This window comes from Schistosoma haematobium, chromosome 5 (assembly GCF_000699445.3).
Source record: "Schistosoma haematobium chromosome 5, whole genome shotgun sequence".
In the NCBI taxonomy this organism is placed as follows: Eukaryota; Metazoa; Platyhelminthes; class Trematoda; order Strigeidida; family Schistosomatidae; genus Schistosoma; species Schistosoma haematobium.
This window is the reverse complement of record NC_067200.1, coordinates 16041348-16053649: the sequence shown is the minus strand read 5'-3', so window position 1 is coordinate 16053649 and position 12302 is coordinate 16041348.

Genomic DNA, 12302 nt, shown 5'->3' with positions numbered 1-12302 from the left:
AATGAAGAAAAATAATTTATAATTGCAGTAAGATATGACGCTAGAATAAATGTTTGTGCAGTTATAGTTTAGAGTGATGCGATGAAAGTCTCAATTGAGTGGAAAGGATAATAAAATATCAATATGTATGAGTAGTCATATATGCATAGTGAAGATAAAACGGGTCTGAGAAGTTAATTTAAATGTAACACAAGTTATTGTCTTAATTACAAATGTCGTAATTTTAAGCAGAATATTAATTTAAAAGGAAAGAAGAGAGAAAATAAGTGGATAACTAGTGAAAAGGTTCATCCATGATAAGAATGATTATTGTGTAATGAATATCGACTTCAGAAGTAAACCAGCAATTGAGAAAAATAAAATAAAAATCCGTTAAAGCACTCGGATGAATACATTTAGATTTATATAATAGTATACAGAGTGAGACCGGATATTAGCATAAATATTTGTGCAATAATAATTAAGAATGATGTTATGAAAGTCACAATTGATTTCAAAGGACAATCTGGAATTAAATATGTTTAGAAGGATGCGAAGAGATAAAAAGAATATCTAACGTGTCGGGGGACCAGTAATGATTTTAATAACGGTAATAATGATAAATACAAGCATAAACAGACTTCATATGTTAAGATGAATAAAAATAAGAATGAAATAGACGTGAAAAGTTTCAAAGGTTTCATTCTGCTTTTCAGTCAATTAGATGGATGACGGACCTTGTTCGTATAAATCATTATTGAATACATTGATATTCAATAGGTGACATAACCCACTTTCGGAGAGAAAATCATCAAGACTTCTGAACCGGGTTTTAGTTTCACTGCGACGGAGGTTCACTGGCAGTGTGTTCCACATGATTGAGTAGCGGATTACGAAAAATTCTGGCGTGAGTTTGTGTAGGTTTTTGGAATCTCTAGAATATTTTTCTTTTTGCGTAGAATGTGGGATGATAACAGAGTATGAAGAAGTGGATACCGGGGAGTAGGAAATATCGTCAACAACCCGGTAGATAGAGATAAAGTTTGATTTGATACGCCTGATCCAGAGTGGTTCTTATTTGAGATGTTGACATCTTTGGTGATAGTCCTTGCTGTCGGAATACCCCAAACAGCTTTATTGAACCTTCTTTGAACACTTTCAATTTTAATCAGGTCATTATGCCTGCAATTACCGTAAACTAAAATACCATATTCAGGAATGGGTAAGATACATTTTCTGTATAATAATAATAATAATCTCGATTCGATATTATTGAAGTTTATCATTATCAATCCGATGAGCTTTCTGGCTTTGGATACTTGAGATGCAATGTGTTTAGAAAGGTTCAAACTGTCACTATACCTTAAACTCAAGTTACGAACAGTGTTGAGAGGTTTCAGTGTATGTTTGTGTATAGCCAGATTTAGGTTATGGTAGCGGCCGATGTGGATGAATTCATTGTTGTCAACATTAAGTGACAAATTCCACGAAACAGTCCATTCGTATAACTTGTTTATTTCCTCTTGGATTACCGCTGAAATATATCTTTCTTTCGTGGGAGAAGAGAATGAATAAATCAAAAAGGAAAGGTTTACCATACTGAAAGAGGGAACACACGTCACTGATAAAAAGAAAAAACAGCAATGGACCAATCATACTTCCGTGTATAACCCCACTGGTTACACTCACAGGTTTAGAAAAGCAAGATTCAAAGAGAATGATTTGGCTACGCTATTCTAAAGACGATTTGAGCCAAGATAAAGGGGGATTCTGTACGCTAAATGAAGAGAGTTTTAGAAGAAGTTTGTGTGAGACATTGTCGAAAGCCTTACTAAAATCTAAGTACAGGATTATCACTGACTGATCAACATCTCTTCTCTGTGTGGTTTGATCAAAAGGTTCCAGGTGCGATGTGAAGCATGAGCGTTTAGTCATAAACCCGTGTTGGGATGGGCTAATCAGACTAGCTGAAAGTAAAAATGATAATAGCTGTTAGTGGATGATTTTTTCCATAGTTCTTGATAGCACGGATGTCAAATTAATGGACCTGTAGTTAGCAACATTACTACGTGATCCCGTTTTCAATCTAGAGGTGATAATAGATGTTATCCATTCAGATGGATAGGTCCCATATTCCATAGATAGGTTGAAAAGTTTTAAACAAAATAATGGGAATACTATATTTCACAAATGATGAAGGAATCCCGTCAATTCTACCTTTATATAACTTTTCAGGCAGCTATGGCTTGCTTGATATTGAAGGGTATGAAATCATATTTTGGTTGGTGTCTGGATGTCAACATTGGAAATGTATTGGCAGAGTTTTCAGTTCCAGTTTTGCAGCATTGTGAGAAATGCTGGCCAAATTGTTCGTAAATAATATCAGGGTCGTCCACAATTTAGTCGTCCCAAGGGAATTTGACTTCACATGGGATTTAAAAAGACGAAGTATTGATAATTCTGGGCTTTTACTTCCTAGGGCTTCATTTTCTATATTCATAAAATACTGGCCTTTAGATGAAGCATTTCTCTTGATTAAGTTAAGTATACTCTGAAGTATATACACGTCATTATGCTCGTGGCAACGGTGTTTCAACTTCCTCAGCTTTATTTCAAAAGTTTTAAAAGTATTCTGGACCCCATTAGCGTTATAAGCCTCACGGCAAATAACTGAAAAAGTGCAGTCAATGCAATATCTCCGTCTGTGGTATAAATCGGAAAACGCAATGTCATTGTTATTTGCGGTAAAATAAGTTTACCATGGTAAACATCGAATAAGGACTTCTGTCCGTTTCTAGGTTTGTTGATCACACTGTCTGCTCTGGTACATCGTTACAGCTTTGGAGTTTAATTGTATGGCGTTTAAAGAAAGAATAATACTCAATACAACCACTTGATCATTCATAAAAAACTCATCACTGATATGCATTAAGATAAAGTCGATGTTGATTGTAAACAATAAATGAAGTATATTATTCCTCTTAGTCGGTTTTCGGATTTGTTGGACCCAATCGCAAAGTTCTGGCGTTTTAACTAACTTGTTGTATCGAACTGGTGCCGTAGTCGGACCTTATGTGACGTTTGGCAGATTAAAATCACCTCCAATAATTTTAAAAGTATGTGGTTGGTGCGAAGCAATGGAAAATATGTTTGTTAGTAGCTTATCAAACTTGCTATCAGCATGTGGTGGTCTGTATATGCATCCCACCAGTAGATAATTTTGAGATCCACAGTCTACAGTAACCTAAGTGTAGTCGTCTATAGCATCACGAGATTTATCCACAAATTTTCATACCTGAATTTCCGGACGGACATAGATAATTGTACAGCCTCCTAATCCATGACATCTATCGGTTCGACAGAAAACGTAGTTATCTACTTGTAAGGAGTGATCGAATATAGATGATATGCACTGCCTTTCCGTAATAAGTTTAATGGTCGGATTTACGAAGAATAAAAGGGTTTTGTGATGTGTAATTTTATTGGACGGTGAGCGGGCATTGAAAGAAAGAATAATAAACTGAAAGTTATCATGGTGAAGCAGGTTAGAATATAAATCACAAATGGTAGCTCCATGAATACTCGTAGGATTGGCTAAGGTGAGAGTGGTGTTGAGAGGGGTAATAGACTCAGCAACTTTGTCAGTATTCGAAACATGTTTTCTCGTTATCCGTTGCACAGTTACTGTAACTGAGTAACGCACTAATAGGGATTTGAACTGTGTCAACCCATTCGTCATCAGCAAAACTACTTGGAGTTTGATCTTAGTCAACATTCTCAAGAGGATGGACACCACTTACATCAGGATTGCTTTCTTCTGGAGGTTTCCGTTGAAGGTAATATACCTCGATGCCGTGTCTTGCAACCGTCTCGAGAAGAATGCCAATTGTTGCCATGTTTTTTTACAAATTGTTTCATTGCTTCTGTTGTCGAAATGGATGCATATACTGCAAAACTAGTGGGTGCTTTGACGTCCTGGTGTGCAAGCATTGTTGCTTTTCAGACAATTTCCTTAACTGTGGAGAATGCCTTAGTTGCGTCGTCGTCCGAATTTGTGAGTATGTAGTGGTACTTGTCCTAATCACAAAATCCTCGAAGCTGAACTGAAAAAAATTAATGTTTAGCACTTAACACAGAGAGAAGGTCAGAGATGATGAACGCGGCAACAACCGATCAATATAGCACGGATCAGCCTTCTAGGCGTGGCCATTCTTGTATAATACATACCTATCCACACTAAATATATTATTCTACCCGTAGTCAAAATACGTTCGTCATAACTGCCGTACATCATGTTGCTGATGGCCACGATACAACAAGTTAATGTAGACAATGGTGTGACTTCCATGTAGGAATTTATAAATTGGGTAGTCACATCACGTAAAATCTACAACTTAGAGATTAGGTTCGTTGTTTGAGTAGACTAATACCAAGCTAGAATTTTCTTCAAATGTAGTGTGGCGTCGAGTCGCGTTGACCATGATCACCACTACAGGGAGACTACATGCCAGTTAACCGATAAGATCCCTCGTAGGCCAAATATCAGAAACCGATTGACGGCTGTAGTCGAGATGTATTTTTTGGCGATCTCGTGGTATCTAAAGAATACCGAGATTGTGCCAAGTGACAAGTGTGGTTACTGAGTGTAACCGAATTCGTGCAAGATCACGATCAACAGAAGGAAGAATGTCTTTAGTACGGTTAAACAAACAAGTACAGTAAAACAATCACTGGTACAATTTGTTATAATAATAATTGTTTCAATTACACCAATCGCGTTCTCTTGATAAAAGCAGGTCATTACACTACATTGGTGAGATCTACTAAAGAAATGCAAACTATTATTCGTTCAAGTTTAGACGAAAGTTATTATTCATTATTAATTCTCGTTCAATTTAACTCTATCGATTGACTTTTTTATAGGAACCCATTTTCTGTTAGTCTGCTTATTAATGCTCACGTGTATTTTAATATTGATTAGTAATCATAGCTTATTAGCTCGGTCAATACTAAAATCCGGTCAACTATATTTATGATTAGCTGCGATGGTTCATTGATAAGCTTTACTGGCATTTACATGTTTCAGTGAAATATGTTTGTTAGAACATCAACCACCAGAGAATATGGCTCTCAGTCGACGTAACTACACAAAGACTAGCAATTATTTAACATGTAATACATGACAGTCAGTAATTTGCTGTTCAGTACTTCTGAAGAACACGTTCGGGTTGGAACGAAAAGAGATGGGCTGCATAAAGTGACCGAGCCTGAATGGTCGAACCAGTCCATACCAACATACGATTTCTTCTTGATGTGCTCGCGTAAACCCACTGATTTCTTTACTCTCGTCTCTTGTTATGTTAGTAAATTTTCAAGTACTTGGTGGCATCTAGCGACAATTAGACAACGTCACTGTCACATATCTTGTGCATTAGTTTCAACCTAGAAAATCTACTGAAATCACATGTTGTTTTGGCCCTAAAGTTTTTTACATAAATCTGAAAGATTGTTTCCACCGAGTAAAAGAACTGAAATCTCCGGAAAAAGTATAACCAGCGTTTTACATACTAATAATTTTCCGGGAAATCATAAATTCGTATTAAAAATGAAACAGTTTTTGGTCGAATAATTTGGAAGTGGATCAAATATTATAGATGAGTACTGTATTTCTACCATACCGTTATGTCACTGAGGAAGAACTACAATGAACCGTTAATTCCACAAAATAAAGCGTTACTGCCAAAGCTGTCTGTGGAACGTTTCAGAGTTTACTTGGTAATCCAGATAAATCAACATCTTGAGTGGAACAAAGCTCTGGATTACTACGTCAAACAAAGAGCAGTGTTTGAATTAGATGGTGGACTCCACTAAACGACTCAGATTACCTCAAAACGCACAAACGTTTCACCATACAGTACAAAAGAATAGGGGATGTAATACCTACACAAAATAACAAAGTAACTGACTATATCATATGTAGTGTTTTGTTTCTATAAGAAGGTTATTGGCTTGCTCTTAACCACTTAACTGTGGTGAGTAGAAGTATTTACATTAATATACGATCTAAGAATTCCAGAAATAACGCAATTTAGACCGAACAACTAGGTGGGCATCAACGAACGTAATGTATTTATAATTCGAAATCAGGCAGACATCAAGTACTAAGGAATCATTAGTTCATATAGACACTACATTAACTAAGACTTCAATGGACAAACAGTTATGGTTTGACATTCAGTCTCCGAAAGCGTCAAGTGGTAATATTCCAAGTTAAGGAGGAGCATCATGTAGACTACTTCCTTCACGGTCACTATCTCTCAATAACCTAGATACATTGCGACGGAAGACTGTTTCCGATAGAAAGCCCAGATACTAATGACAAATATTAGTAAAATGCATCCAAAGCCTACACTGGCTTTCACTTTACCTGAAATTAACAATATATATTGATTTCATGTGGCTAGACAGAAAATAGGACACGTGTGACTCATCTATCTTCGATGGGCACTATATATGCATACTCAGTAATGATCCGCTTGTTTAGTGTGTGAATGCTGTATATTTAAAATGAATTTAACTGAAGAATTCTTCTCAAGCCTTAACTTTCACGTTATTTGCCTATTTTGTCCGGCTAAATAGGATGTGCTGCCGTTTTCAATTCATAAAGGGCAAATGTGGATGGCTGTAAACGACAGAAATGAAATCCTGAGTGAAAATCACCTCTTTCTATGGAGCATTGACCGACTAAACGAATGGGTAAATTCTCGAAAATGTTAGATATTGTATAGTTATTGGAATCGAAAAAGTATGATGAATAGCAGGTCTACACAAGATCCTTGATTCATACGTCATATCAATTCGTGATAAGACTCCAATCCTGGCAACTATTTCCTAATCTTGACAGTTCAGCTTAGATATAGTTGATATTACTCAAGGACAACCATGACAGATTTCAAGGTTGTCCAGCAACACATCATAATGCTAGTCCTGACGTGAATGTATGTTTGCTCAGGTTGTCATCTGCAGACTCGGCCTTGTGTACTGATAGTAGTTGTGTTGCCATATGGGGTGTAGTTAGAACTTCTTTTGTGAGCAGTGGTAGCTCAAAGGTCGTCCGTAAATTATAGTCTCACCGCGCTCGGTGAGACTATAATACACATAAGAGGTTTTCGTGCCTTAAGGTAACCCTCGTGCTATTGATAGAAGAAACCAGAGAAGTAGTGAATAGGTCTTTATTTCGATCTTCGCGCAGTCACAGTGGAGTGTGAGATTATCTGTTCAGACAAGCAAAGGCTCTCAACATTCAATATAAGATAATAAGGAATACAACGCTTATACAAAATAAGGAAGTGAATGAATACTTGAACAGTACTGTTTTGGCATATGCTTGGTTGTTTGGGGTCAACTCTTAACCAACCAACCTAAGCTGTTACATTAGCTTCCCCCTAGAATCGACTTCCGTAGGAACGTCGGTTCGATTAGCCTATCTATCGAAAACACCTTAGTTCTATTTCTCATCCCAAGGGAAAATTATCAACTCTCTCATTATTTGATTTACAATCTGTGACGACTGACGCTGTCAACGATAGTCCATGGATGTCTCTTCATTTACTAACTTGTCATCTTATTTTGTAGCATGTGATTTCTTCTACAACTATCTCTGACGGTTTGCTGCGTGCTTTCAAGAGAAAGTGTGAGAATGTGGAACAAGAATATCTGAGGAAGTGCCGCTAGCGGGCTACCCAACACCATGTTGGTGAGGTACGATTTTTCCGTGCTCAGACCGGCTATCAGGTGTTTACTCACCTGCCTCTTGAGTCGCCCTCAAGTAAAAGGTAAAGAAGAATCTACTTCAAAGGTAATGGTGAAAATCAAACAAACCTGAAGAACTGCTCCACTACCTGCATAAAGTAATAAGATACAAAATGGAATACATAAATGTAATTGATAATCGTTCGGTTCAATGTAAGTGCTTGGCCTCCAGAACGGATTGGTATTCTGGAAGGAAATAGACATAGTGTAGATATCTTGTGCACGAAAAACCTTGAAAACAAAAAAAATATACTCTTTTGTAATGCATATATGTAAAAGGGTGAACTTACTAGAAGTTGGACTCTAACAAAATCGATCAAGCGCATGACCTTGAGCCTGTGATGACCGCCTTTTACAACTAGGTGCGTAACCAAGGGTGCATCAGAGTACTCCACAAAACGAAAAAGAATATACGGTTTAGAAGCAAAAAAATTGTGTAGAGTATGCGGACCAAGTACAGTTGTGTCAAATACCCTTTTCTGGTTTGATTTAGGTATGCATGATATATTGAAGCAATATTTCGTCAGTTCATCCGAGTAACGAATTGGTTTGCACCTCAGAGGTGTGTAAGTCCTATTACTCATTAGTATTATGAGTGAATAATTGGTGTAAGGAAATATTGAAGTCACTTCTTCCGTGGTCTGACGTGGTTTAACGGCTAAGCACGCGATCTAGCATTCAGGAGGGTAGAGGTTCGAGTGCGTGTGGGGCCTGCGTTTTTGTTCACCAGACCCACCTTCAATACGATGTTTGTTGCCCGTAAGTCGCTCACATATGAGAGAAAAAATGACAAGAGGACAGATTGATATATCAAAGTGCCATATTGGAAAAGTATAAGTTCTTTGTTTACATTAATATTATTACTATAGAAAAAAAACCCACAAGTTTAGTAAATTTCCATCTTACGTTATATTTAAACCAACGAATATATATATATCAGTTATTGACATAACATGTCTTTTTTATTACGCTAATGTTAAGTTCCAGAACTTTGTATGGGCCACTAATAATAATTGGTTTAACGTTAGCATAGTCGTGATATTCATATCGTCAGTTCAATGTTATGATTACTAAACAGTTCCCTTATATGTTGTGTTTAAAATTAGGTATGTGGAATCAATGCGGCTAACATAGTAACCTTACAGTAATGCACTGTACCATATCTTCACGGTTATTGATTCTTAAATGTCAGAAATTTAAAAAAATCTGAATATTGCCAATAAAGATGGGTTATATGATCACACTAAAAAGCATGCTGCAGGAAAACTGGTTAAGTCATTACGTAAGTTTCCTAAACATGAAAAAAAATGATGAGAACTTTAATAAGTACTTGACCATGGTTTAATCCAAAATGTTTTGTCTAGAAAACTACTTATTAATGGTAGTATTAATCGTATCAAGCTACTAAACATATCCTCAACCGAAAACTTTTAGAAGTAGTCCATATGGTATATATGTATAGCCAGTCTACGTGAAAAATGTATATAAATATATGAGAAGTACAGCCAACATAGTTAATTAACCAGAAAAAGAAAGTATAAAACTCGCCTGAGTTGCTTCTTGAATTTGTTGTATTTGCCAGTGCTAGTTGTATGAGTTTGATTAAAATCCTCAGTCACCGTTTCGGAATACCTAGCTTATGTGTCCAGTATTTAAAAAAAAATTTAACATAACACTTATATATCAAAGGTAAAAGGTCTGGGGAGTTGTCAGTGAGGCGGAATGAGGAAAAAAATTATTTTTAAGTAGATGCAGGTTGTGATTAGCTACGTGGTTAGATTTTATCCTGCAGCCGAAACTGTCAACATCCTCGACTGACTAATTGGATGTGCCCAGCGAACCGTTTTAGTCATTTGTAAAGATTTATCATCTTTACATTTCGATTCCGTAATGGATTTGTCAGTTAAACGATCTAACAACACGTATGGTGGTTCATGATCTAGATAAGCCGGCTTTAGCCTATCAATACTTACTGTGTCAATGTTTCCATGTTTTTCTATCACGAAATATTTAGATTTTCTTGAGACGACTTTGAAAGGACCTTCAAATGGAGGACTGAGTGGTGCTTTTATTTTGTCACATCTTATCCAGACGTGCGTGCAATTGCTTAGGTCTTTAGGTATATATACGGCGCGCGATTGTTCACGAGTATTAATCGGCTTAAGTTTAGACATGTGGTCCCGTAGTTGATCTACATAATTTTCTAAATTAAGTTTTTGACTGTTAGTATTAGGGTTAACAAATTCACCGGGTAGTCTCAGAGTTGTTCCGAAAACCAGTTCCGCAGCTGAACACTGTGCGTCAGTTTTGACAGATGTTCGTATTCCCAACATAACTAATGGTAGGAATTCTGTCCACTGACTGGGGTTCGAGTGAGATATAAGGGCGGTTTTTAGCTGACGGTGAAAACGTTCTACCATCCCATTAGCCTGAGGATGATATGCAGTGCAGCGTATCCTATTGGAGCCTAGAAGTTTAGCCAAGTTATTAAATAGTTCGGATTCGAATTGCGCTCCTCTATCAGTCGTTATTGTTATGGGTGTACCAAAAATGGTTACCCAGTTCTGCATGAAAACCTTGGCTACTGTTTCCACTGTGATATCCGCATTCTGGATGGCTATAGGGAATCTGGTAAATCGATCTATGCATGTAAAAAGATAGTTAAAACCGTTTGAACGTGGTAAAGGACCTACCAAGTCGATATGCACATGGGCAAAACGTGCATCTGGTTGCGAGAAAACACCTATGGGTGAATTTGTGTGACGATTAATCTTTGATTGTTGGCATGCTGAACACTCTCTAACCCATTTGTGTACATCCTTCTGTAAATTCGGCCATATATATCTGGCATTGATTAGTTTTGTTGAAGCTTTTGCGCCAGGATGAGACAAAGAATGAAAGTTATTATATATCAACTTTCGCATACTTTTGGGAACGAAAGGTCGCGGAATTGCCTTGGTCGTGTCACAGTAGATTAGAATACCATCGACAGGTGATGGGAACTGTTTTAAATTAAGACTTGAATTGTTTGTTTTAAGCAGGTTTTGTAATTCTAGATCCTGCTCTTGTTCGTTTCGCAACGTCTCGAAGTTTACTGTGGACTGTTGTAGCACGTTCATTTCTAGCCTAGATAAAGCATCTGCCGCCTGATTGTCCTGACCTTTGACATGTCGGATATCGCTTGTGAACTGTGATATATAGTCAAGGTGTCGGACTTCTCGAGGTGAGTATTTATCAGCTCTCGCTTTTAGTGCATTCGTTAGTGGTTTGTGGTCCGTAAAGACTATAAATTCCCTGCCTTCTAACATGTGTCGGAAGTGTTTAATGGTTAGGTAGATTGCAAGAAGTTCTCGCCCGAAGGTAGAATACCTTGTCTCTGCTGGAGCGAGTCTTTTTGAGAAGAAAGCAATTGGTTTCCAGGCGTTTTTAGCCAGTTGGTTAAGGGTACCGCCTACTACTTTATCTGAAGCATCCACCATCAAAGCAAGTGGGGAAAGAGAATTCGGATACATCAACGTAGTTGCTCGAGCTAATTTATCTTTAATCTGCTTAATAGCTTCGACGGCGTCTGAAGACAGTTTGAATTCTTTTGGTTTTCCTTTGAGTGAATCTGTCAAAGGTTGCATTAATTGTGCACAACCTGGCATGAATCTGCGATAAAAGTTAATTAGACCTAGAAAACTCAGTTGTGTTAGAGAACTAGGTATGGGGTATTGTTTGATGGTGTCTACTTCTTTTTTGATCGGTTTAATCCCTTCTGGGCTTATTGTGTGACCGAGAAATTCTAAAGTTTGAACACCGAAAACACACTTACTTTAATGTATGTTTATTCCATGTTCATCCAGTCTTTTCAACACTGTTTGTACATGCTGTTTGTCTGATTGCAAATCTGGGCTGGCAATTAACAAGTCGTCTATATACCCCTGCGCAAATGGCATATCTCGAAGTAGGTTGTCTATGAATCTTTGAAATGTCTGTGCCTCATTTCTCAAGCCGAATGGCATGCGTACAAACTCGAATAAGCCAAAGGGTGTTGCAATAGCTGTCTTGGGAATATCTTCATCAGCCACCGGGATATTGTGATATGCCCTGACTAAATCAATTTTAGTGAATATGTTCATACCCTGTAAACCGTTTGTGAAATCTTGGATATGCGGTATTAGGTACCTATCTGGTACGGTTTGACGGTTGAGGGCTCTGTAATCCCCACACGGTCGCCAGTCACCTTCATTCTTCTTTGGGACCATATGCAAAGGAGATGCCCATTGACTATCAGAGGGACGGATAATACCCAGTTGTAGCATATAATCAAACTCAGCCCTAGCTATTTTGAGCTTATCTGGTGCTAGTCTCCTGGGTTTTGCAAAAACCGGTGCACCTTCGGTTTTGATAGTGTGACTTACTTTTAGTTTATCTTTGGAAGGCTGTGGGTTTGGTTTAGTTAAGTTTGGAAATTCCGCGAGTATATCTTGGAATTTCGCTGTTGTTACTGGAGGAGTTTGAATCAAGTT